General features: G+C 41.8%; 1 long non-coding RNA gene across 11 annotated transcripts in view; it reads left to right on the top strand.

The window, feature by feature from the left end:
- The window catches only part of LOC110470605 (uncharacterized), a 120,151-nt gene that overhangs the window by 30,276 nt on the left and 63,295 nt on the right, over window positions 1–26,580 (top strand). For all 11 annotated transcript variants that reach the window (XR_014956460.1, XR_014956465.1, XR_014956462.1 and 8 more), the window contains one exon: window positions 5,426–5,539. This is a non-coding gene — a long non-coding RNA (uncharacterized LOC110470605). The remainder of the gene's footprint in view (window positions 1–5,425; window positions 5,540–26,580) is intronic.

Here is a 26,580-nt window from a genome sequence, read left to right as displayed (position 1 = left end):
AAATTATATAGGCTGATAAAGTGCGTTAAAATGTTACCAATGGACTGGATAGTCAGCTAATAGAAAAAAAAACAAACAGAGCAGATCTTACAAGACTGACAGAAATATTAGTGAATCTGTTTTTGAAGGGAAAATGAAGAGAGGAGCAACAAAATTGAATGGACTCTCCTCTCTGAACCCCTGATGTACATCAGAGAAATGGTGATTTAAGATGGGTGGATTTTACACTGCCCATAATCTTTTCTGGAGACCTGCCCATATGGAAAGGCTGATGCTGGCAGAGGATGACAGGTGCTGGAGATCCTCAGGAGCCCTTGACAACAAGAAAACACTTGCACGGTGTGAATGTTGCCAAATAGTCTTGCAAATTATTTCTGATGAAAAGAAAATTCAATTTGGTTTCAGAAATGTACATGTCAAAGGAACACCTAAAATAGTATAGGAGAACCAAAATGGGTATTTCTGTCTGTGAAAACCTGCTCTTGTGGGCAATGGATATAACCTTATTTTTTTCTGGAAAGCTGATCTGATTCATAGAGACTTTGTTGGCCTCACATATTTCGGCTCTTGATATAAAACTTTTCTACCCTTGCTTGCTGGGAGTCAGAGGTAAATTAAGAGTAGATCCGGTTGGCTTCCTAGAGTTGGTAAAACTTGTCAGGAAACTGGGGACTTGCTGGCTGTCCCTCTTCAAAGGGAGATGGAGTCTAAGACATTTTTATCTCAAGAATGGCAAAAAGAGTGGACAGAGCTGCTTTTTGTTTGAGTTGCTGCAGGAACACGGAGTGTTTGCATGGTTGGGAGGATGTTGTGTAACAGCACAGCTTTTCCCTGTTTGCACTGTTATTCAGTATTTGATCATTGCTCCTCTTCTTCCCTGTCTTCAGCACCCCCAGATCTGGTCCCCATTAACCTCCCATCTCACATCCAGGCCAATTCTGCTTCTTTCCCTAAGGTGCAGTTGCCCTGCTCTGGGAGATGAAGAATTGAGGTCTCTCCCCAACCCTCCTGTTTTCCTGCTGAATTTCTGGGGAAAATTCACACAGATCTGCTCTAAGAACTGGATTTTCAATGCAGAGATGAGTGGTATAACTAAAGCTTGGCTATCCCACCTCATGATTTGGGTTAGGGGCCTTGCTCAGTGAACCTGTAGCTCATTTATTCTCTGCCTGAATGTCCCTAGAGCCCATTATTGCTGTGCAGTCTCCTCTCTCCCGTTAAGATTATGGGGGGTTACCTCTTAGTTTAATTTAAAGATTATTGCAGCTGATCAGGGCTCTTCCCAGGTCTTAGAGCTCTGTGGTTAGTAGACATCAGTGATGATTCCTCTCAATATCTGGGATTTTAGGAAAAAAGGCCTTGTATCTCCTCAATCACACAGGAGATTTCAAATCTCCACTTTTCCCTTATTTAAAAATGCAATGATGCCAGAGGCTACACCTTGTGGAGAGGTGAGTGCTTAGCCATGATTCGTTCATTTATAGACCTGTTGTCCTTGGGAAGAGTTCAAAATTGAAAAAAAAAACCAACCCAAAAGTGAAAAAACCCCACTCAAAACATGATTAAATATTAATTCTAAAGGTGAATGTCTAGTTAGCTTTCAGGCAGTGTCAGGGTCTTAAAGTTGAAAATCAAAAGGTTTTTAAAGATCTGAAATTCCTATTAAAACCTGTGGTTTAGCAGCCTAAATCCAATTGAAATGCAGTGTAATTAAGACTTCCAAGACACTTGGGGTTTGTTTCTAAGAAATTATGACCTGTAGGCAACTTGCAGCATTTTCAAGGGACTATGCAATTTTAAAACTATGAATACTGGTCATTTCTGTCAGGGACCTTAGAAAACCCCTGTAAAAATGCATATTGCTTAAGAAAAAAATTATTTTTTGTGGCACCAAGACCCAGCTTCTCACTTGAACAGGCCTTTCACATTCTCACTGGGATTGTTGTTGAGATATTCCTGTGAAGGTGGGAAAAATATGATGTGAGAAAAAGTAGTGGGACCATTTGTCTTTGACTTCTTTCCTTATGGAGATGCTAAGTATCCCACTGATGCAAAAGGGTCGGAGAGAGCAAAATGTGCAAATAATTTAATAAAGAAAAGAATTGTAAGAGAGAAACTCACCAGAGTAAGGACAATAGAGTACAAAATGCCATAAAAGATAATAGGCTTAGATGAATTGGCATGTGTTAGCGATTATGCAATCATTCATTTCCCACAGATTTCTTTTTATAGGAAACCTTGGAAAATCCCTGAAGAACTGACCGAGTCATTTAACCACAACAGGTTTCTTTTCAACGTGGCTGGGAGTGGGCGAGGAATATTTTCACATGTTTGTGCACCCTTGGCTTGTTGGGAAGTGCTGGAAGGAGCGGGGCAGAAGATGCCACGGGACCGTGGCTCAGCCCCATGGCGAGTGGGTCCCGCTGCCACCCTCCACCTGGGGACCAGGCAGCCCAGAGCCAAGTGGGAACACTCTCATGGCATCAGGAGCTTTGAGGTTTGGTCCGTGGCTGATGAGACAGGCACTGTAGAGGCTGAGGAGAGGGATTTTTTGTTCCAGAGAGTGTTCCCAGATCTGGGCTAGATGTGAATCAGCTGAGCTCTCCTCGGTCACTGGCAGAAGTAGTCGTTTGCTTCCTTGCTGTCAGAGGCTGTTTAAATGCTTGTGCTTCTGACAACAATTTTCCTTCACCACTTGGCTAAGGAAAACAAGACCTTGAGCTGCACTTCTGACCTTCTTAAAGATTTGGTTTTCTCCTTTATTTCTTTTTTTTTTTTTCTTTTTTTTTCTTTTCAAAGAGGCAGTTTCCCTTGTGTTCTTCAGAGCAGCTTCCCACATCCTCAGAATATCCCTGCTGCATTGAGATGTGTCACTGGAGGAGTCACCCTTCACCCTTGCTCCAATCTCAGCCCCCACATGTGTGTGACATCTCTCTCAGATTCTCTTTCTGCTAAAGCTTCCTGATGCTGGACTCGATGATCCTGGTGGATCCTTTCTGATCTGGGATACTCCGTGACTCCACCACTTCCTCTGCTCAGCCCCGTGGAACAAAGATGCCCAAGCCACAATGGTGAAGGGAGGAAATGAATAGGTTTGTAGAGTTTCATGGAGATTTGTGGCCCCAGAAAAATGGCACCCTGGATCAAGGAAGGTAAAATGGGTTTAATCACACCCATAAGGACCTTCAAAGCAGAAATTTGCTGGTATCACTCAAATGATCTTAGTAGGTGAAAGGTGTTATTCTTTTTTCCTTATAAGTAGCAATATGAAATGGTGAAAGACTTTGCACTCCAAGTAATTTTAAAAGAATGAAAAATAAAATCATTTGGAGGATCTGGATCTCTCTCATGTTTCAGCTTTCAAAACCAGAATTCTCATGTCTGAGAGATGTCATAAATCAAAACCATTCACCAGGTTACAGACATTTCTGAATATGAAGTAGTTTATTATTAGAAAAAAAACAAAACAACAAAACAAAAGAAAGCTTCCACTAAACCCTGCAAGTGATTAAAAATGGTCATTAAGAGCATTTGCAAATATTTATCTTAGCTTAAGTTAGATAGGCAGAATTCTTACTGAGCCATGATTTTTTTCCCTTTAGCTGCATTACTGTGTCAACTCTGAATAGCAATGTTTTCATTTTTAAGATGCATTGTCTCTCTTCTCAGTTTCAGCTCTCTTCTGTTGGAGTTTGACCTGCAGTACTTGGATAAAAAAATTAAAACAGGATGAGGGGCTGTCTTAGAGAGTTTGATCAACCTCTTCTCAAAATACCAATACCTCACTAAACCCTTCCCTTTTCTTAAAAATATCAGCAAACAATATCAAAACCAGCTTGCTGTCCTCTGCAGCAGGGAGGGCACTTGATGGTGGAGCTCATCTGGTGGCTTTGGGTCACCAGCAATGGTCCAGAGTTGAGAGCTGTGCCTGAGTTGTTTTTCCCAAAGTATCTGAGCTGATGATGGTTTCATGAAATAAGAAAATCAGTCAGCTCCAGTTGGCTCAAGTCAGAGCTTCTAAAAGAGAAAATTTCTTGACAGTCACACAATAAATTTTAAAATGTTGTCATCAGTGAAAGCTGTGCATGATGGTTCTCACCTACGTTTGATCAAAAATGGCTCATGACTTCAGGTTCCTTTGAATTGGTCACTGAAAATGGTGCTGCTATCTCTGCTCCTGTTTTAGTGTTCTTAGAATCATAGAATGCTTTGGGTTGGAAGGGACCTTAAAGTTCATCTTATTCCAGCCTTCTTGCCAGGGACAATTCCCATTATCCCAGGCTGCTCCAAGCCCCATCCAATCTGGCCTTGGACACTTCCAGGGATCCAGGGACAGCCACAGCTTCTCCGGGCACCCTGTGAGAGGGTGTCACCATACTCACAGGGAAAATTTCCTCCTAAAATCTAATTTAAATCTACTCTTCTTCAGCTTAAAGCTATTCCCCCTTGCGCAAAATCCCTTTCTAGTTCTCCTGAAACCCCTTTAAGCACTTGAAGTGGCTCTAAGGTCTTCCCAAAACCTCTTCTCCAGGCTGAACAACCCCAACTATCTCAGTCTGTTGCCACCCTTCAATCTTTCCATGTTTTTTACCTGTGATTACAGTCTCTGTGCATGCCCTCAGTGGCCAGGATACCAAATTTAAAGCCTCTTGCAAATATTTCTGAAATATTTTTACAGTTAGAAAATACAGATGCAAGGTAAACTCCGAGCTGACCATCATGTTTCCTTCTACAGGGAATGGACAACAGCCAGCGTTCCTCTTGCAGCAGTGCAATGAACCAATCAATGCCTGTGATTTTGAAGCAGTGTTAATCTAAAGCAACGAGTTCTGAATAATGTTTATTAACTATATTTTAATGACTTGTCAGTTTTCTAAAACACATGCTGAAGTATTTTAGAAATCACTTAGTAAATGCAGTTTTAATTCTGCTCCCATGTTCATGGGCTGCTACTTACTTTAAAAAAAAAAGAGATTAGAAGGTTCAGATTTAGAGCAGCAAATTGCTCTGCTAATCTGCAGGTATTTCTCTTCTTGATACAGCCACTAATGTCTAATCTTAGCAATGCAGGCTCCATCATTGTGCTTTTTCATTAGAGCTGCAATGAACTGTGTGCCAGGGACTTGAACTCTGGTGACAAGCTGCTCCGAGCCTGCGAGCTTTCACAGGAAAATGTTCTGTGCGAGTCTAAAATGATCCTGTTAAGTTTGTGCACAAGATGGGGAGTTCACCATGAGAGCTCTGGTAGGAGCAGGGTGCCTGTGAACCTCTGGGCAGCATGGGGCTAGGGCTGGCCACAGACAGGAGTCTATGCCATGAAAAATTTTCAAGCTTTTAAATTTGTTTCCATTTCTTGTGAGACAGAAAAAAAGAAAACCTTGAGAATTATTTTTTTTTTTTTCCCTGCATAATGTCGTGGAGCAAGGCTATGGAGCACATCTTTCCTTCTGGATGTTGTCAGCAATGTTGGGAATGTCTTCAGAGTTGGGATTTGCACCTGGACCTCCCGCCATCCCTGGGCGTGTTCATCAGGCTATGGGTGAGTCTGGATTGGCTTCCTCTGTCTTTCCTCTGGCTATCCAAGAGTCTCATCCCAGACTTAAAATCCTGGCAATGACATTTTTTGAGAAAACGCTAGGTCTCTGTGAAAGTTTCAATGCTATAGTAATTTTTTGATCAGCTGGAGTTTTGGTGAACTCTTTTTGCTGGAGGTTTTAATGTTTGTGACTGGTCTGTGACTTTGGTGTTATGATGTGCCCTTGTGTGACTCGCTGTCCCTCTTGGAGCATGGAACAGACTGGTTTTGGTACAGAGCTCAGTAAAGAGATGGTAATTTTTATTTATTTCCTTATGAGTTGGGGTGTTGCTCTTGATAGGGAGTAATTTGTAATTCCTTTCTTAGAGGTGAGAAGTACCTACAGGGATTTATTCCCCAGGTGTTGCTGAGCATGGAATTTTTGATAACTGCCTGTTTTCCAGTTTTTCCTGTTACTTGAGCTTTGCTTTCCTATATTCCTGCATTGTTTCCAGTATTTCTGTGTTTCTGCAGCCAAGTGACCATGCAGACTGCTCCCAACATGCTCAGAGTTTATTCACTTCCCTGTAGAACAATCTTCTCTATCTTTGTGGTTTTCCTCTGTCTCTATAGTCTCATAATTCTTTTTTCATAATCTTTCATCTTACTCATTCCAAGTATATACTAGTTTTGATCCTCCCCTAGAAACTTATTTCTCAGTTCTTTTGCTCCTCAGACAAAGGGATTAAGATATCTTTTGAAACCAGTGGTCATTTGACAATGGACTTTAAAAACAGTGAAGCTCTTGAGGTCCAAAATGGCAAATACTGCCCAAAATCAGCCTTGATTTAATATTTTGTGCTTTGTAAGTCTAAACCTCCACTTTCAGATTTTCTCCTTGGATGTATGGCCTGCTGTATAAAGAATTCAGGATGTGGGGGGCATTGACAGAAATCACCGTCCCTTTCCAGAGCAGACTTCAAAGGAAAGCTCACTTTTCCCATTGCTTTTTATCTTTTCCCTATTTCCTAGTGCTTACTCCTTTTTTTAATTTTTTTTTTCTATGCTGCTGTTCTAATTTTTTTTTTTTTTCCCACTTTTAATTCCTCTACTAACTTTAATTAGGCTCATGAGCTTGATCACCAGGTGGGTTTTCCCCAAGCTTCCACAGCAATGCTTTCCAATGAGCAACAGGCTTGCAAGGGAATTTTGTTAATCTGCAGATAGGTGATAGGAGGCCAGTGTGATCAGATCCGGTGTGCTCCATTGCTAAGTGTTTTTTATATCTGGTGAATTTGCCAAGAAGTGTTATATATTTAATTATTTTTAAGCAGGCAGGCTCAAAAGCCCCTGATCAGTGGGGTACCAGAGTGAATGAGAGAAGAGGGATGTGGTGTTAGCTAGGGGAATGATTCATACCTCTGAAGTTAACCAAATGCTTGTGTATCTCGGGGAAGTAGCTCTGCATCCTCCAATTGCCTTTTCTGGGGAAAATGCAGGGTAGGAAAAAAAAAAATAAAAGAGAAAAAAAATATATTAAAAAAAAATTCCCTGGATTCAGTTCTGGAGAATTTCAGCAGATGTGAAGTTCAGAGCTAGGGAGGAAGATTGGCACACACCTTTTGGGAGTTTTGTGCAGGGTTTTCCTGGGCAGGTTGTCAGAGTGTAAGCTTTTCCTGCCTCAGATGCTAAGTAGCATAAAATATGAGCTATTGGGGTAAATTGCAGTTTTTGCAGCCTTTGCTTGGTGTATTTGAATATTCAGAATCTGCCTTGGGTTTTCTTGTTGTTATTCTTATTGTTTTAAAAGTACATTTACCTGGAGAAGGGCTTAGTTCTGAGTGCACAAAATAAGCATTTTCTCTGCAGTTGACTTTAATCCTACCAAAAGAATTAACACTCAGAGCAGAAAACCTTCTTTGGGTCCTACAGGGCATAAGAACATCTCAGGTACTGGCTGCTGGTTTAATAAAAGGATAGGATTTCCATTTACTTCAGGCAGGCTTAATGTATTGTTCTTGTAGTGAGACAGTCAGAATGAGTCAGGAGCCAAAGAATACACTTTATAGACACAAATAATCGTAAATTCAGAATGTCACCTTTAGGCAGAGGCATTTTTATTATTGTTAGTGGAGCTGCTGAGTAGGTTTGATGTTTTATTCTCTTGAGTACTAAATGTTCCAGAGTACCACAGCCCTATCTTTATCAGGCTCACAAGGAGGGAGCACAGCCAAACTTGCTTCCTATACTTCTCTATGATTGATAGCAGATGGCATGCTTTAAAATAAACCTATCCATTAGCAGTCCTCAGTGTTTTTACTCAAGGCATTTACAACTGTCTCAACCAGAAAACACATTCTCTCCACAAGCTCGTTTCAGTCTGCAACAGCTGTACAGGTGCAAATCTTTCATTAACTCTTAAACCGTGGTGAAATAAATGCTGCACTGTATTTTATTTTTAGTGGAGGAGGTTGTTCTTCAGAGGCAGAGTGGATTCTGTTCTCCCTTTGCTTGTGGCAGAGGTTCGTGTCAATAAACTGATATTGAAATAAGGGAGGTTTTAATTTAATTTTTTTTTTTAATATTTTTTTTTTCCTAGTCCTCTGTAAACCTTTAGGATGTTCTATTGCCAAGAGATAAACGTGGCTGTCTGTAGATATATAGAAAAACTTGGTGAAGTAGCAATACTGAAGGAATTGTCATGCAGGGCTGGGATTACTGTGGGACAGCAGCCACCTCCTTCCCTGTCCCTGCAGCATCACCTGGAGTGGCAGCACTGCCTGGAACCCAGTGGGGGAGAGGCTGCAGGTGTCCCCCACCCCTGCCTCACAATGGTTTTTTTTTTTCCTCTATCCTGATTTATTTGGGTTATTTTTCCCTATCCTGGTTTATTGGAGAGATGCACACACTCACATGCCCACACACACATACATTTTCAACCTGATTCTGAGCTCGTTGCTGGCAGGATACTCCATAAATAAATTGCTAAAACCTGTCCCTCTATTCCAGTTATTTTGCCTAGATTTCTATGCTATACTCCTAAGGGCTGTTAGAATTTATCCAGTGGTCCTTCCAATACAATGAACTCCCAAGAACCTCCCCAAACATTAGTACACTGCCAGAAAGAGCTTAAAATATTAGTAGCAAATCTTTAATATTAGCATTTAGCATTAATATTAGACAAGATCTTAAAATATTAGAGCCAGATAAAAGAGTATTAGCAGGGGTATAGGAGTCATTAGGCAGAATAACCATCACTGATTAAATGGATGCTGAAACTTTAACACGCAAACCAGTGCAGATGATAAGAACTTCACAGAGACAAGAGGATCCTTTCATTTAAAAGGAAGTTGGAGAGAGGAAGGTTAGGGATTTGAAAGCTGGTAAATAAAACAACACAGCAGGAGAAGTTATATAGAACGTGCTGTCTTGTTAGTGGTGATCATGTCCTATGTTATTTTTCTTAAGCTGAAAAGATAAAACAAGAAGACAGGCAATATTCTGTCACAAATAAATGGAAATTGGGGCATTTTTTGTACAAATCCAAAGTAGCAGGAGAAAAATACAAATGTGCTCTCAGCACTGGAAGTCTGTGTAGGGTAAAGGAGGTGCTAAAATGATTTAGCATGATGAACTGCAGCTACCATGTTCTTTTTATGGCACAGCAAACAAAATCCAGGGAATTTGAACTTGATGGCATCGAGCTGGGGCAGTTATGCCAACGTGGGGAGCAGAGCTGCAGTGGGGACCAGCCCCTGGTACAGCTCTGCCCTGTAAGCACCTGGAGAATTTGGTGCTAAATGAAACAGGAGGGAAAAAAACAAGGCCATCTGTAGACATAAGAAGTTTAAGAGCATCAGTACTTGCTTCCAGCTAATCTCTCTTGATGACTCCTGTAAGCAGCCACGGCTGGTCGTTGCTGTTAATTATTCAAAGCCCCACACCAGTTTTGCAGCTGAGTGGTGTAAGAGGATGTGCAGTGTCCCCATTTCTCAGTCTGACTGGGGGAAAGGCATGAGACATCACTGAGTGACATCCTGTTTTCCACGCAGGAAAGGTGAGACTGGGAGAAGCAGCAGCTGACCTCATTCCACAGCCACACTGCCACCCTGAAACCTCACCTCTTCCTGGAGGGTCTGATGAGCTGGATGCAGGGCAGGACTCATCAGGGTCATGTTGTATCTTAAAACTATGAGTGGGATGGCTTTTTCTGAAGGTTCAGGACTGCATTCTTGTGTGTAGATTAATAATCCAAAAGGCACATAATTGCACTCATTAGTGCTCCATTAGAGGAAGAAACAAAGGGAAGAGCAGGCACCTCAGGATCAACATGGGGTCCACCATATCCTCAGGCTGCCAGACACCAAAAGGTCAAGACTGTGCATATTTTCCCCTGTAAGAAAGATGGGAGCAAATTTTTAGCAGGGCCTGTTGTGATAGGGGGACGAAAGGGGGTTGGATTAGCTTGGAAATAAGGAAGTTTTAATAAGGGAGATAAAACAGTGAAGAAGGTTGTCCTGAGAAGTGGTTGGCTGCCCTGCTCCTGGTCTCGTTAAAGATGTCCCTGTTTGTTGGAAGGATTTTGGACTAGATGGCCTTCAAAGGTCCTTATCAGAAGATATAGAACATTATTCCCAGAAAACAATCTACTCTGAAAGGATCTGTTCTAGACAACAGCATTGGTATGTGAGATGGGTATCTGTTGATGCTCAGCCTATATATATATATATATATATATATATATATATATATATATATATATATATATATATGTATGTGTGTGTGTGTGTGTGTGTGCATACACACATACATACTCTTCATTATATAAATTTTCAGTTTCATGATAGCAAATAGAACTTATTTCATTATAGCTTTTGGAGCTGCTGATGGATTTCTTTGTGTGATACTGGCTTTTTGTTTGCTGCCCAGGACTGCTCCCATCCACACAGACAGATCCTTTAGCCCGAAGGAGAAAGTCTAAAACACTTGTCAAAGGTGGCTGCTTCTTTTTGTCCACTGGTGTTTTGGGGGAAGGTATCTCAAGTCCATTCCTCATGTGATTAGGAGCTTGCTGAAGAAAACTTTGCATAAAATATCTTCTTCAATAAGCAGAATCTGGTACTTTTGGTTGTCACTGACCTCACTGTGGTTGTTTCCAGGAGTCAAGGTGCACAGGTGCCCAAATATCTAAATGTTGGCACATATGTTCTCCTGAAAGGCAGGGAAATATCTCTTTTTATTTTTCTAAATGGGAGTCATATTCACTGCCTCAGTTAAACATATTCTTAAGCACTGTATGAGCTCGGGGCCAAAGAATACAGTTTATTATGATACCACAGGTTACTGCGAATTATGTAGGGCCTTTATAGCAATAGTTTCATTTAGTAAATGAAAAAAGAAAAATCCTTTTATTGCCCCTCCAAACCCTTTATTTATTAATGACCTAGAAGGATGTGATGTTGTTATTATTAAGAAATGAACAAATTTTGCCTGGACGGGGTCCAGCACACTCGGAACTGGTGTTGCCTTCTAATAGCTCCTTTTTCTGAATCAAGGAATAAGTCCTAGTTCCATGTCTGAGCTGGTAAATGGAGGGTAGCCAAGGGGGACAGGGAAAGGGAGGGTGGAGAGGGGCTACACTTAATCCCCAGTGGATTTGCTCTTTCTGTGAGTAAGATGGATTTCTGATGCTGGTCTCCATGCCCTTCATAACAGTGTTGCCAGTAGTAAATTTGTTCTTGAAGAACCCCCCATGCCCCCTGCTTTCTTGCCAAAACTTAACTAAAATAAAATAAATCATATTTTGGAAAGCTAATTATAGAGCCAAATAACAGAAAGGTATTGAAACACTGTTGTGTGCCTAACATTAAATGAATTTCAATTGGCAGTAAGGAACACACACACTAAAAATAAATGCAGTAACGGGCAAGCGGAAGTAATGGAATTTAAACTAAAATTTAATGCCAAACATTGGGACTGGCATTCAGGCCCATTGCAGAATTAACACCATGCATACATTGCACACAAACTTTCACAGTTTAAATGTTCTGAGTTAAATTTGCTGGTTTATCATTTTGTTGTATTTCTTGGAAAACGGAAATATCAGGGGAATGTAATATTCCTGCCTTCAGTTGTATTACAAAAGGTGTATATAAGTCCTCTTTATGGGAAGAACAGCTTGAGGCTGGGGGGTTTAAAAGCAGCTAAAAAACAAGGTACAGCCTAAACAGAAGCGAAACATTAAGAGAAGAGAGAAGCAAAGGGGGGATAAAAAACCCCAACAAATCCCCCAACTTTAGGAGAAGATTAAACAAGTTTCCCAAAGAATCAGCATCCTTGAGATTAAACATTCCCATATGTAGGCTGACATTTTAAAATGTGGGTCTTATAAACGATAAGGAGGAAATAGTGAGAAATGCAACCTTAAATATTTTGAAGCACGACTTCCTGTATTATGTGGCAGTTGGCAAAACTTTCTAGGGAAAGATGCATGCTGCAAACCCAAGTGGTGAGGTGCGTGAGTTTTCCTAAAAGTTCCCTCCTGTTGCTTACTGGTTTGGTGGTCAAAAACTTCCACACCTTTGGAATAGCATCGCAGTATCCCTTCAATGTGGCTTTTAATCTCAAAGACAGATGTTTTAGATCAATCGCTCAAAACGGAACAGTTTAGCAGTCAGAAAACACTGTCAGGAAAGATTTGTTGTAAGGAAGACAAAACCGTGAAATAAAATTGAACTTTTATCCCCATTTGGATGGGAACTGCGCTTGGCTGGGAATCCCAAGAGGATGAAGGCAGTGGCCTACCATGTGTTGAAAAAACAAACAGATGACAGTGCTCTGCAGCAATCAAGCAAGCACTGCTTCTGGGAAATGGTGTGACCACCATTGTTCAGTGCTGCAGGACCCAAAGAGAGAAAATCATTGAATAAAGGAAGGTGGTCTTGTCACTGTGGGGTGAGGAAAGACAGGAGAAGCTGCTGCCAATGGGCCTGAGCTCCTGCTGGCCCTGGAAGCCCATGTTTTTCTTGTGGTTAAGGTGTGACATAGCAAGTCTTGGCAGAGTGTCTGGGCTCTGTTTTCCAGTGTTGCGCAGAATCAGGAATGATGAACACACCAACAGTGGATGGTGTCAGTATTTCCTGGATGCAAGAGCTCTTCTAATGGTACATCTTCTCTGTGAGGGTGGGCAGGTCCTGGCACAGGGTGCCCAGAGAAGCTGTGGCTGCCCCTGGATCCCTGGTAGTGTGCAAGGCCAGATTGGATGGGGCTTGGAGCAACCTGGGATAGTGGAAGATGTGTCCATCCATGGCAAATGTGGGAACAGATGAGCTTTAAGGTCCCTTCCAACTCAAATAATTCTAAGATTTGAAGATATTTTTTGTTTCTGAAAATCCAATGCAGATGGGGCAGTGCCACTCATATAAATATCCACAAACTCTGTGCATCCAGCCAGTAAAACAGAAGTGACTCTTTCATGACATCCCCAACCTCCTCAACAAAATCAGTATCTTCCTGCCTATTTCTGGATATTTTACAGCAGAAATACTAAAATGTACACTTTCCCATAAGGCCTTGTTTTGTTTTGTGTCCCGCGGTGGCCTGTTCATATGCTGAGCTGGAGCTCTGCTTGGCAGCATCCTTTGGTTTAACCATATTGCAGTGTGGTACCTGTTTGGAAACGGCAAATATTCCTACCAGGGATGGTGTCTTGGAGCTAGTTCCAGCCTTTTGTCGCCCCTCATCCATGCTTGAGTGCACCACGTGCTTTTCTCTTGCCTTGTACTTTGCTCTGGGAGGTTTTTGCAGAGTGGTGCCTTTCCCTGCCCGCCTCCCTCTGTATCCTCTGTGCTGGATGAGTTTGCATTGTGTGGTGTTTTCCTCTTCATTTATTGCAAACAAATCTGGTCTCTGCCATTTGTTTACTCTTATACTCTGTCTTTATGCCTTGGTATGCATTTTTAATTAGATGCACTTCAGTTCTTTCACTGCTTGTTAACACTTTCGTGTGGTAAGTACCGTCTCCACCAGCCCTGTGAGCCCTCTCCGTGCTTAGGAAATTTGGATTTCCTTCTCCTAGCCTTGATTATCATTTGATACAGAGGCTTGTTCCCTGGCTGGCTTGTCTGCTGAGTGCTTACATTCTCATAGTGGACTTTTTAAGGTTGTTCCCCTACACAGCCGGCATAATCCAAGTGCCCTTATTCTGCTTAAAAATATTCTGCACACAGAGAAATAGTGTTTTTGCTATTTGTCTGGGCTGTTTCCGGACTTCAGCAGCTCCAGTTTGGATGCCTGACATGGAGAAGTCCTGGACAAAGCCTGCAGTGTGTGCAGATCAACTGCCTGCATTGTGAGAAGTTCTTCTGCACACGCAGAGCGGGTCCCAGGGATCAGGAATGCACCGAATTAGCTCTGAATGAGTTGGCCATCAGTCCTGTGAATGGAGGATGGATGTGTCTGGAGGGCAATACTGGAGTCCCAAACACATGACAGCTTTCAAGAACTGCATCTTTCCTGAGTGCCAGTATTGTTAAAGCATAAAATTACTCTTCTTTTTTTTTTTTTTTTTTTTTTGCAATAGTGTGAACCCATTCGTGCTTCCACTCTTCTCTTTTGCCTCTACATTTGACTCATGCCACAGGCAAAGGACTTCACCCTTTCTAACTCCCCTACATGCCATCAGCTTTCTGGAGATGATCTGGGAGCTGGGATGGAAAAACTTGACCCCACTCCACTCTTTCCTTCCAATTTGCCCACCCTGCTGCAGCACTTGCCTTGTGTTGAAGAACTTGCATGATCTCCAGGATTTCATACCCCGCTGAGGGACTGCAAGGTTAAAAAGTGACTAAAATGGCTATTTCCATCTCAGATAGTCTTCCCTGACCCTGCTCTCTGGCTGGGGGTGAGGTTGCCAAAGGTCACAATCCACTTCAGAGTGCACAGAGATCGATATCTGCAGAAGCCAGTGCCTGGATTTGTTCCCTTTCCCCTGCCACTGCTGCATTTCACAGTGAGGAGCCAAGAAACATTTCTCCTCCCTTCCAAGAGGAAAGGGGAGGAAAAAAAAAAAGGAAAAGTCTTGTCTCCACACTTCCTCCCACCAGGAGGGCATTGTGCTTGGCCTCTGCTCCACTTTTTGTTATAAATTTGCATGGTGTGATGTTTGCTTTGGCCGGTGTGGTGGCAGGGCAGCAGCTGGCACGCCGACACCACGACCGGCTCCTTTGCTGGAGGACAGGCCAGGCCAGGGTCCTCCCAGCCCCCTGCATTGGAGAGGAGATGCTCGGTCTCTGGGAGGCTTCAGGAGGTGGAACGCCCTCTCTGAGGGTTTGGCACGGCGAGGGCTGCGTTTCGCACTGAAATGTCGCGATTTCGGCGTCGGTGGCAGGAGCGGGGAGCTCGGTGCTGAGCCTGCGGAAAAGCATCGCTCCGTGGAGCTCGCACTGGCAGGGACACGCAGCACATGGACTAATGGGTCTTTTCCACTTTAATTTCTACTCTAAAACGACTCTTTGTTACTGTTCTCAGACTCGGCGCCAACCGTCACGCCACACACCAGATCTTTCTTTCTTTCCTGCCCTTAGCTTTGCAGAGAAGCCTTTAAAACAAACAAACACAAAACTGTGAGAAACCGAGGGAAGATATGGACTGGCCCACTCGTTAGTGCTGGAATGTGGAAACTATGAAGACATCTTTTTTTATTACCAATGCTGGAAAGCACAGTCACTGAGTGGGCTGGGATACAATTTATACTACATGCAGTAGTTAAAAAAAACTGCAAAAATGGGTGTAACCCTGGGCTGTGGTTCAACTGGCCTTTCAGCCGCCACTTGAGATCGGGCCATCCCATGGGGAAACTGTGGTTTGGAATAAGAGCATGCATTTAATTTCGCTCGGAGAACATATTGGAGTTGGCACTTCAAGAAAGAAGCTGAAGTATATTTTTTGTCATGATTAGTGGCCCCCCTCGCCACCACGTTTGATTATGTTGGAAGCTGAAAAGTTAAATTCTTATAAAATGGTGATTTACAGTCCATGATTATCCAGGTAGGGTGCGTGGATTGCGCCAGCTTGGTCATGGGACTCCAATCTCATCCTATTTCATTGCTGTGAGAAAATAAAACTAGAATGTGAAAAAGCTGAAAACACATCCTCTGATTGCTCAGGGAATTTTCTTAGTCATACGTTATCTTTCCTAGTAGTTTCAGTTATTTTGTCTCCACTAAAACCCAAAGCAAAACACTGCCCTGACACTTTCCCCTTGATTTCGGATCCACATTGGCCGCATTTATTTTTATCTCGTGTTGTCTCTTCCCCTGTGGTTATGAAAATTCATGGAATAGGGGGCAAAGGGAAGAGGCAATCTTAAAGCCAGTAAATTCCAGTGGAAGGTTCCTCACTCCCTCTGAGCAGGAATATCCTGGGTGCTGCTGTGGAGATGGGGTTGCCTTCAAATAGCACAGGGGTAGGTGCCAAGTGGAGAGGTTGAATATTTTCCTTGTAGACGCATAACTTTGCCCACAGGATCGAAGTCTCTTGCCTTAATGCTCTGCTAAGCTTCTTGGGAAGTACAAAGCTGTGCCTAAGGAAGCACACGTTAGGGAAATATATCTCCTTATGATCAGCTGCTGGATAAAACTTCAGTGTGGATAGGGTTTGGTGGTGGGTGAAGTGTGAGGCTCATGAGAAAAATCTTGGAGAAAATAAGGGGCATCAGCATTTCATTGTTTTTCCCAGCAACCTTTTGCTGTTTCAGTTTAGAACTTGCTGTATTTTGATATGCTCCTTTTTTTTTTTTTTTTTTTTTCTTTTGTTCATTCTCCCCTTTTCCCCTGTCCAGGGAATTATTTTGAAATATTTTATTTCAAGTTTATCTAGTTTCTTTCCCCTCTCTCCACCTCTGCCCTAATACAACAATATTTTCTTAAACCTGTATTTAACTCTTTTGTACTGTAGTGGATACTCAGTGGGTTCCCTGGCTAAAAATCCAACAGGAGTAACACTGGGATGTGCTTTGCGAGCAAACATGAGTGTACCAGTGTACATGTGTGCATGTAAGACCTGCAGAATCATAGAACGTAAAATAATTAATTTTGGAAAAGACCTCTAGCATCCCTGCATCCAGCATCTGACTGATCTCCACCTCATTAATTAAACCAGAGCACTGAGTGCCACATCCAGTCATTCCTCAGACATCTCCAGGGATGGTGACTCCACCATCTCCTGTGCAGCTTGACCACCCTTTCAGTGAAGAAATTCTTCCCAATGTTCCACCCGAACCTCCCCTGGCACAGCCTGAGGCAGTTTCCTCTTGTCCTGTAGATACAGGCAGCTCTGTAAGTTTTCCAGAAAAAGTTGGAGATATCCAGAGTATATGGCACATGTCAGAGCCTCCTGCCAGGGCTGTGCTGGGTTACTCAATGCAATTTGTGGTCAATGTCTGGAATCACATTCAACGTTTGTTTGCTCTTCCTTTGAGTACCATTGCTCTGCTCATTACTACAGCGAATTAACCACAGTCTCTAATCTTCTGTGGGGCCTGAAGTTTCTGCATCCAGCAGCACACAGAGCCCTTTCCTTGCATGATGTGTCTAGGGGCTCTAAATGCATCCTTAAATGCTGCTTAAACTAGGATGAGTTTAAATATCCATTTAAGCTTGTCTCTATTTTGGGATGAGGAGATGAAGGCTTGAATATTTATGAAAAAAAAATCATTTAGGTGCATGGTCCCAGGTTTGGAAAACTTGGTCCATGAAATATATGCAGTGAGGGTGCTTGTGGTTATATAAGATAACAAAATTCATAACTAATTTGGATTAATCTCTCAAGTTACTAGGGGCATATTGTGTTCACATTCTTGTTGCCTAATTATGAATTTATATTCCAGCTTTTCAACCTCATAGATATACATGTCAAGAGCTATAGGTTTTGGAGTATTAGCTCTGTCCTCTACTTTCACGAAGCACCATATGGATGCCTGACCCTCCTTAGAAAGAGCTGAGCCTCTCCCATGTCAGTCTGCAAAGGAACTGCCCATCTGAATGCCAAAATAAGTAGAATAAATTTTTTTAGATTAGATTTCCTTGAGATACACATTCAAATGTGCTTAACTTCAGTGCTCTTTTTCACGTGTTCTGCTCATTTGTGAATTCTCTGGAAGTCGAGTTTTTTTGTTCAAACTTTTGGACTCCTTGTCTGGCTGGAAACTGGAGCACATGGAGCCTCGGATGTAATCAGAAAATGCCTTGTGAAAACGAAGGCTGCTGGGAGCAGCATCTTTGTTAAATTCCAGCTACTCCAAACTTGTTCCTTGCTGCTCGAGCCCTGAGCTCGCTGGTCGTAAGACTCTGTGTGCAGTCTGATCTGATTTCTGAGCCCAGCTAAGGGAAAGAGTTAAGCTTCTTCTCCCCTTCTCGTTGGCAGAAAGTTTGCAGTTTAAAATTACATACTGACTCTGGTGTAGAGACACAAGAAATTATAGAGCAGACACTGTCCAGGACAACGTATAATTTAAAATGTACTAAAGAATGTATACCACATGGCAAAGTAAGTGAAGTGCTTCTTCAAATATAAGTGTTTTGCATAGAAAGGCTGTAATTATCCACTCCTAGGGAAATGTTTGCATTCATTCTAAATCAATATTTACTATTCATCTCTTGTGTTCAACAAAACAAGGATTTAACATTTTTTTGTTTTAATGAGGTACTAAGACTACAATAATACTACAATGTAATTGTCTTGATGCAAAATATTGCTAAATTGCGTTGCTATTTCAGGAGCAAACAGTTTTTAAGAGGAGGGGTGTCCCTGTTTGTGAGATGTTACTGCAGTAACACACGATTCAAACCCAGCCAAGCAGGGAGACTCACCAGTTCCAAAGAGCGTTAAAAGCCGCCTCTCTGTTAAGGCCCTTAACTGGGATCATTCGGGTGAGTCCTCTGTTTCCCCCTAAAGTATCAGCCTCTTTATAATGATTCCTTTTCAGCTGGCATCTCAACAACCACAACAACGATGAGATTTCTTTCTCTGGTTTTAAGCTTGGCTGTTTTTTTTTATTTTTGCCCCCCTCCCAGCATCTTTCAGCCAGCCGAGGTTGGGCGGTAATTGGGCTGCAGCCGTCTCTGCACTCTGGCTCAAACCTGTTGATGCAAATGGAGTTTCCTGAACTTCACCCTCCTGGGAAAATCTTGTGGGGAGATGAGGAAGTTTGCAGGATGATATCAGATCTCGGTCCTTTATCTTTTTCAAAGAACTGATCTACTTTGAAGAAAGTTTGATGTGGAACTTGGGGGAGGGCATGGTAAAGAAAAAAAGTCCTAAAATTGCATGGGAAAGTCACTGCCCATGGTGGGGGTTGGAACCAGATGATTTTAAGGTCCTTTCCAACCCAAACCATTCTATGATTCCTGCACCAGGATTTGGGTGGAATGAGAGCATCTGAGAAGGATCAGTGTCTCTGGGAGGAACAGCACATTTAATCACAGCCTGTGGCACTGCTATTCTGTGGTTAGGAGGATGTCCTTGCATCAAGCATCCCTCTCTTTGAATTTACCTGGCATGTCTTAAGAAGTAATTCTCAAACTTCTCCAACTTCAAAAAAAACCAACAAGCATGCATTTTTGGCACTGCTGTGGCTCCATGTGAATCAAATCAGATAACTGGAAACACTTTAGTTGGAAAATCCTTTAAAATCCTTTTCTTTAATCTCTACTTTTTATTCTTGCACACTGCCCACCATATTCCAGGCTCTGGCCTATCCTTCCCAACACTAAATGCTTTCACTTCTGCTGCTGAAATTCAGAGTACAAGCATAGCCTCTTGAGTGGATTTCAATCTTGTACTCAAGCAGACCGTCCTGTATTTTTTCCCTTAGTCTGAAGTCATTCTTGTCCTCTTAGAAAATCATGCACATAAATGGGGTCAATAGCCCTGAGAGAAGAACAGTCTCTTTCCCCAGCAAATGTTATTGTAACTGGTGTTTTAATTCTCCAGATATCACTCTCAGTGTACTGGGTAACAAAGGGCTGTGTAGTGCCTAATCATTCAGCAGTGATCCAGGGAAAAAGCAGAAGGTTAAGAGCAAGTTCCTAAAGTCTGTAAAATCAATGGGACACTAGAAAGGGAACTGAAGTGTACCAGAAGGGACCTCTTGAGGGTCATTAAAAAAAGCAGAAACTGATTATGAACAGAGCTTTTACCCGAAGAACTGGAGGGGGCCAGCAAAATCATTCTGCTGCACTCCAGTTAAATGTCTAATAGTGGAGACATTTTCTACACAGCCCATAAAGGATAATGAGGATGCCTTTGATAGCTTTCAAGAAAGTTGTTCTTGTCAGTGTTCACAAAAACATGATCTGGGCGAGCACTCTCTGCGCATACAGCCCGTGGTGATCCTACACAGATGGTGAAAGGAAAGATGGCAACCCAAAACTCTGCATTCCACCCCTGAAAAGCATCCTGTCAATCACACGTGGGAAAAATTTGATCCACCTGACAGTATGATGTAAACTGTAGCAGTGATGGATCTCCATGTTGCCTACTGGCATTGTGCCTCACCTTGCTGTGATGGGGGATGTAAGGAGACGTGACAAAATTGTGTGACTTGCTCCAGAATGAGTGAGAAGTAGTGGTTTGTCCTAGAACTTATTGAAATTGATTGCCAATGGCAAAGTTTGGACTAGAATCGAATTGCTTTCTGCTCAGTTTCTGTGTTGGGAAAGCAACCCAGAGCAGTGGGAATTGGAATGTTTTTTCTCCTCCTGTCTCTGACCCTGATCCTCTGAGTGGCTCTGGGTGAATCACAACTTTGCTATGATTCATTTTCCCAATGAAGCAAATTAGTGGGATCCAACTCGTAGATCTTACCGGTGTACTCTAAGAATGATTTGTAAAAAAAGTATGTGGAATTGTGTTTTAGAAGTTAAAGGTTTTATTGGTCACCTTAAAGTAGAGATCTGGCTCATAGAGAGCAAACTCTGCTCTGATTTTAGACTAAGAGCTGTTCTGTTGGTGAAAAATACCAGAAACCTTTCTAGTAAGAATGAAGTTTGAATTATTTGCACTTCAGATGAGACAAACCTTTTCTCCAGAAATAGGCGTTCACAGGGATGAACAGATTATGAGTCAGTCCAACAGTTCTACAGCCAAATTGTGAAACTTTTGTGTCACTGCCCTGTGATTCCAGCTATCTTCAATTAATAGAAAAAAATGCAGGAAATTCAGGTGGAAGGAATGCATGGAAATTGAAGTCAAAGAAAAATATTCGTTGTGGCCTTGGCAAAGTGAGTTTTCTAAGCTGAAGTAGCTTTTAAGCAATTAGCATCTGCTGTGTGCAATTACTGAGTGACACGCAGCCCCAGATGGAGGGCTCAGCAGCCAGTGGCCATCTGGATTTTGGTTTCTATCAAGGGTACACTGTTTTGGGCTTCACCTGGCCCAGGAGACAGCCCTCCCTCTGCCCCACGTTGCACAGTCAACCTTGAGTCATTGGTGGGGGAAATGGTGAGACAATTCCTCCAGGTCTCTCAGGTCCAAAGCTTTCTGAAGTCACCGGAAAGATTATGACTGGAGATGTTGACCTCTGAATTGATGCATTGCCCCCTGTTTTCCAAAATGAGGTAAGCTACTGGGCTAAAATCCACCTCTCAGCTGTAAAAGTGGCTTGATGTGCACCAGCCTCTGTAGGGACATATGGCTTGGGAGCCTCGGCATCTGAAATTACACAAAGAAAATCAGCTCTTAAAGGGAGAATTTTGTCAAAAGGCTTTTTTATTTACAAGAAAAATGCAATTAAAAATTTTTTTAGAAGTGCTGAGAGGTATCAGACACAGCCACAGAGACTAATTCTCTGAAGTAATGTAGTTCTAAAAGGGAAACTGCAGTTCAGTTTGTGAAATTCAAAGAATAAAAATGAAAACCAACTGACAAACAGTTTCTGACTACTCTGTATCTAAAAATGGGCCAACCTCATTTGGTTTATTTAAATATTGTGAACCCATAATGCTCGTATGCCAAGTTCAGCATGATGAAAATGAAAATGGTTGAGGTATAAGCCCTTGGAAAACAGGGTTTATAATGGAAACAGTAATTGACTCGCAAATACCGCATCAAAAATACAATGCTATAATACAAAGCATCGTTTTTGGGATCCCAGCTCTGCTTCTGACCTCAGGTTGGCAGACAAACACCTCACCACAGAGCTAACTAATGGTTATAGGTTTGGTGTTTTTGTTGTTAGTTGTTTGTTCTTTTTTTTTTTTCCATGCAAGTGGAACATGGCAAGTGAAGAAAGATTATAGGAGCAAAGCAAAATTGGCCAATAGTTCAAAAGTTCTCTCTTGTAAGCTTTTGATATTTTTCCCAATCACTGATTCTCTCTCAGCTCCTAAGACTGAGGAGATGCCATGATTCTGCTCTGGGTGAACATTTCATTTTGGCTGATGATTTTATCCACTTCAGCTTTAGAAATAGTTTAACTGTTCCTTCAAAAGTCACAAATTTGGTTATCCTGAATGGAGAAGACCAAAAAAGACCAATATCTTTGCAGCTGTTGACTTTCCCTGCTCTGCATGACTCTAACAGAGAGGAGAGGCAATGCAAAAATTCCATTGATCTCATTAAAGATGTTACCCTGAGCTTTTGCCTGGGCTGAGCCAGTGAGCTGCTTTTGCTGCCAGTTATGGCTCCCATGACATCTTGTCATTTTGGGCTACACAGAAAGTACCAGTTCTAGCTGAAAATGTCATTAAAAGTGGTGAAATGGGGAAAATCAGGAAGCTCAACAGGGGAGAACCACCAGTCAACTGTGGTTGCTAAACGCATGTGGGGACCCGTTAAATGAAAATACCCTCAGATCTGCATGCATTTAAAAAAAAAAAAAAAAAAAAAAAAAAAAAAAAAAAAAAAAGAGAAAGAGAAATTCCACCAAGGTGATTGAGCTCGAAGTACCTTAAAAATTACTGCTGTTCTGTGCAGCAATAGATAATCAAATTCATATTTTCTTAAGTATTGAAGGACACACAGCAAAAGCATTTACTGTCATAAATGGTTTTCTTTCAGCTAAAGGTTAAAAATAACTGCTTTGGTTTCTTTAGGCACCAAAGGTGATACAGAAACATAAGCTTTGGTCTTGGTAGAGCCACACCTTCACCTCTGCCACTTTTGCAGTGTCTGCAGGGGTGTTTGTAACTGGAGCAGGTGGGTGCACAGGCAGAGCAAATCACAGCTTTGTTGGTGATCACTATTGGAGGTTTCAAATCCAAGGAAATAGGTCATGGACATTCCAGAAATATTATTTATGTCTTCTTAGGCAAGCTTCCCAGTGATGGTCCCATGGGCACTCTTCTTTCTTACCTTTAGCCATTGAGCACCTTTCATTTCAAATTATCCTGTTGATGTCAGTGCAGAGGATCTGGAACCTAACCCAGAATATTATTGTTAAAGCTTTTTTTCCTGGAATAGAGGAAATTTACCTTTACTGGCAACTTTGTCTTTATTCAAATGCTGTTCCTTGTGAAAATGATTGGGAAATTGCCAGTGAAAACAACAAATAAAGACTCCAAGAACTGGCCCTTTATGACAAGTGATTTATGATTTATGCTCTAAACCATATAAACTACGTACTTCTATTTGGATTTTGAAAAACATGCCAGGAAAAAAAACAACAATAGCTTAGCAAAAAAAAAAAAAAAAAAAAAAAAAAAAAAAAAGTGTACAGTTGTGGAATGTTAGTACAGTCTTTGGCGAAGCATCAAATAGAGATAAGGCTCAATTCTATAGGGATATTAGCATTTTTTATAGCAATCACTGTGAAATAAATCTGAGAATGTATATTTAAATTATAAAAAAAACATACAGCCTAAATATGCATTTTGTAGTTAACCTCTCCCTGTTGTTTTGGGCTCTTGTCCTGCTTTAACACAGTTTTTGAGGAGGAAAATCCTGACTGGAGCACAGCTACATTTCAAGTCCTATTTTAGGTGGTTTGCAATAGTGGATTTCCCTATTTTCCTTATCATTTTTTCTTTGATTTGCTTTTTTAGGAGTATTATCCAAGTCAGCTTGGCACGGCTCAAGTGCACAACTGCAACCTTTTCCATGACCCAAAAGTCAGTGCCACTCTGTGGGTTGGCAGTTTGCAAATAAAACATATCCTTAATGAAGTGTGGAAGCTCCTGTTCTTTTCCTTCCTCAGGAGACGTGCCTTAATCTCTGGCTCAGAGCCTTGTCAAATGCTGCAGTACAGAACTGGCAAGCTCAATGCTGCTAATGGATTGAAACCTCCACCAGGTTGTTCATTTCTAGAGGGTTTGGTTGGGTTTTTTTTTACTGCTTTCCATTTTTTTCTTTCCCCCCCTAAATACTGCGGCAACCAAAGCATCACTCCAGCCCTCAGTCTTCCATAATGATTGGTTAGAGACCTCAGTGACAACTCTACAGTACACGTAAGAGAAATTTAAATTATGCCACTAAAATCTACCAAGGATTTGGTTGCTTATGTAGGTCAATTATTAAGGGAAAAAATAAGATTAAAACCAGGGGGGTGTTCTGTGTATTTGAAGTTATTCTCAAAGATATAAAACTGTGCTATTTACGCTTATAACTTGTGACAGGTTCTCTAAGTCACAGGCATTTTGTCTTTTCTACAGCAGAAACTGGAAATGTTTGGATTTTTCATTTTTATTTTCTCTTTTTTTTTTCCTCAGAAAGTGACAATAATCTACTGAAAAAGATTTGAAAAAGATGACTAAATTTACTAAAAATGCAGTGCTGGTAAATATTACAGCTCTTTTATTTTTTTTGTTTTCTGGATATGTCTGACTAGTATTGAGACAAAGATAGTTTTCAGTATCTGTGGCATAAATTGTGATAAATTGATAAATTAAGAAAACTGTATTTATTTTCAAAATCTGGATTTTATTTCATTCTTTTTCTTATAACACAGGTATGATATGTGATTTCAGCTTATACTTTCTCGAAATCCTGGGGCTTATACAGCTGAAGAAAATGATACCTCAGATTTTTCCTCTTTACTGAGTCATTTTGAGAAGGGTCCAGGCTACCTGATAGGGGTGAAAAATGCAAAGCACATTTTCAGCATGGTGGGAGACAACCTGTAATGCAACCTGTTGTTGTCCAGAGCTTGAGAACTTTTACACCAGGAGAAACAAAACAAAACAAAAAAACAAGCATAAAGGGGGAAAAAAAAAAAGCATTTATTCAATCCCTCCTGCTAGGGGCAGGAATTTGTAGTGTTCCTTTAGTCTCTGTTAACCTGGTTCTGTCAATGTCAATAACTCCATGGCATCCTGGGAGGAGGGAAAGCCGTGGGATGCCGGGTCCTTGGGTGCTAAAACGTTCTCAAACGATGTGTGTGAGGTAGCGCCGTGCACTCCCTGCCTTTGTGCCTGTGCTCCTCGCAGGCACAGGGACTCCTGGGGGAAAGTAGGTTACCCTCAGCTCTGCTGGTGGATGGACGGGGTGAAAAGGAGGTTTTTCACGTTCCTGCCTTTTTAGATCCACGCTCCGGCACGTTACTGGAGGGGCCTCGGTGTGATTTCTCTGCCGAGCAGATGGGAAGTCAGGTTTTCCCAGCAGTGCTTTGGAAAATCTTGGGGTTTATTGTTATATTAGGGTTGGAAAAGCCCTCGAAGGTCGTAGAGTCCAACCATTCCTCAGCAATGCCAAGGCCACCACTGAGCCATGTCCCCTGGGGCCATATCCACACAGCTTTTAGATCCCTCCAGGGATGGGTGTCCACCACTGCCCTGGGCAGGCTGTTCCGGTGTCCAGGATTGTACCTCTGTTGTTCTCCACAAAGATTCTCTGGGAACTACTGGAGTAATTACTCTTTTTGAATTTATTTCCATCAGTAAGGAATTCATATAACCTGTGATGACCCTCATTATTTCCCCTCTAGAGGATTTTATTAAGGAAAGAGTGGGAACATCCGTGTATCATCTCACATAGATGGTCTAGACCCCCTGAAGCAGCTCAGCAGCTGCAGGTTACTTGAAAATACTTTTGAGCTGCCTGCTGGAAGAAGTGGTTTGCAGTCTGTAAAGGCAACAGATTTAGGAAAGGAAATAGGATATGATATAGAAATTGACCCAGCTGTGAAGTGTTATATCAGTTCAGGGAGTTTCTGGAAGAAAAAGTAAAAAAGAGAGAAGTAAGGTTTGACTAAAAGGCCTTTTCTTAGAAGGCTGAGTTTTATATTAAATGTTGTGTGTCTAGAATGCCTTGAAAGAAGACTGAAAGGACACCAGAGTCCTAGGGAACAAAAGGAAATTTGTGAAGGAGATCAGATACTCCAGAAAAGATGAAGCTTAGAGGCAGAACCAGTATCTGGAGTGGGAAAAGGCATGAGTGGAGAGACTAAAACCTGTCTGTTAAATTTCTGCAAGGATGGATTAAAGAGTTTAACATGAGCTGAAAGGAGTTGAGGAGCTGCTGGGATGTGGCTGTATTATTTAGCTGCTGGGTTTTGGATGAATGACTGTGGATTTTGGAGTGTAACCTGTGGATCACATCCCAGTGAAGGGAATCCTCATGGAGTTATTCTCCTCTGCCCGCACAGACCTTGACTGGTGGTAACAGCCCAAAGTACCTAAGACACTTTTTAATGCAAAGACTCCAGCTGTAAATCAATATTTGAGGTAAATGGCTTTAACTGTTCATTATGGAAACTTCATTCTGAGAACAATTACAAGTTTAAAAGTGAAAGTGAGATTTGGCAAGCAGCATCCATACTTAATCAGTCACACCGTGGCTTCTGTGCTTAAGCTGGAGGTTGCAGCTTGTTTGTTCTGAGAAATGCAGTGTATTCATTCATCATGTTTATTCAAATTAGGGCTTCTGAACAGTAATGACAATGTTATTGTGCAGAATTACCCGCTGTGGTTTAAAAAATGCACCTGCCAGTGTGAAAATCTGGGAATCTGGTGATGGCAGGTTTAAAAGGAGTTCAGCAGCCCAGTGTTACCCTGTGAAAAACAAGGGAGCACAGCTCCCGTGACTACCTGGACAACAGCAACCTGTATTTGTAACTTTACATTTCTTCTTTA

This window comes from Lonchura striata, chromosome 7 (genome assembly GCF_050655825.1).
Source record: "Lonchura striata isolate lonStrDom1 chromosome 7, ASM5065582v1, whole genome shotgun sequence".
In the NCBI taxonomy this organism is placed as follows: domain Eukaryota; kingdom Metazoa; phylum Chordata; class Aves; order Passeriformes; family Estrildidae; genus Lonchura; species Lonchura striata.
Note: the sequence above shows the minus strand (reverse complement) of the source record. Positions and strands in the feature narration are given on the sequence as shown.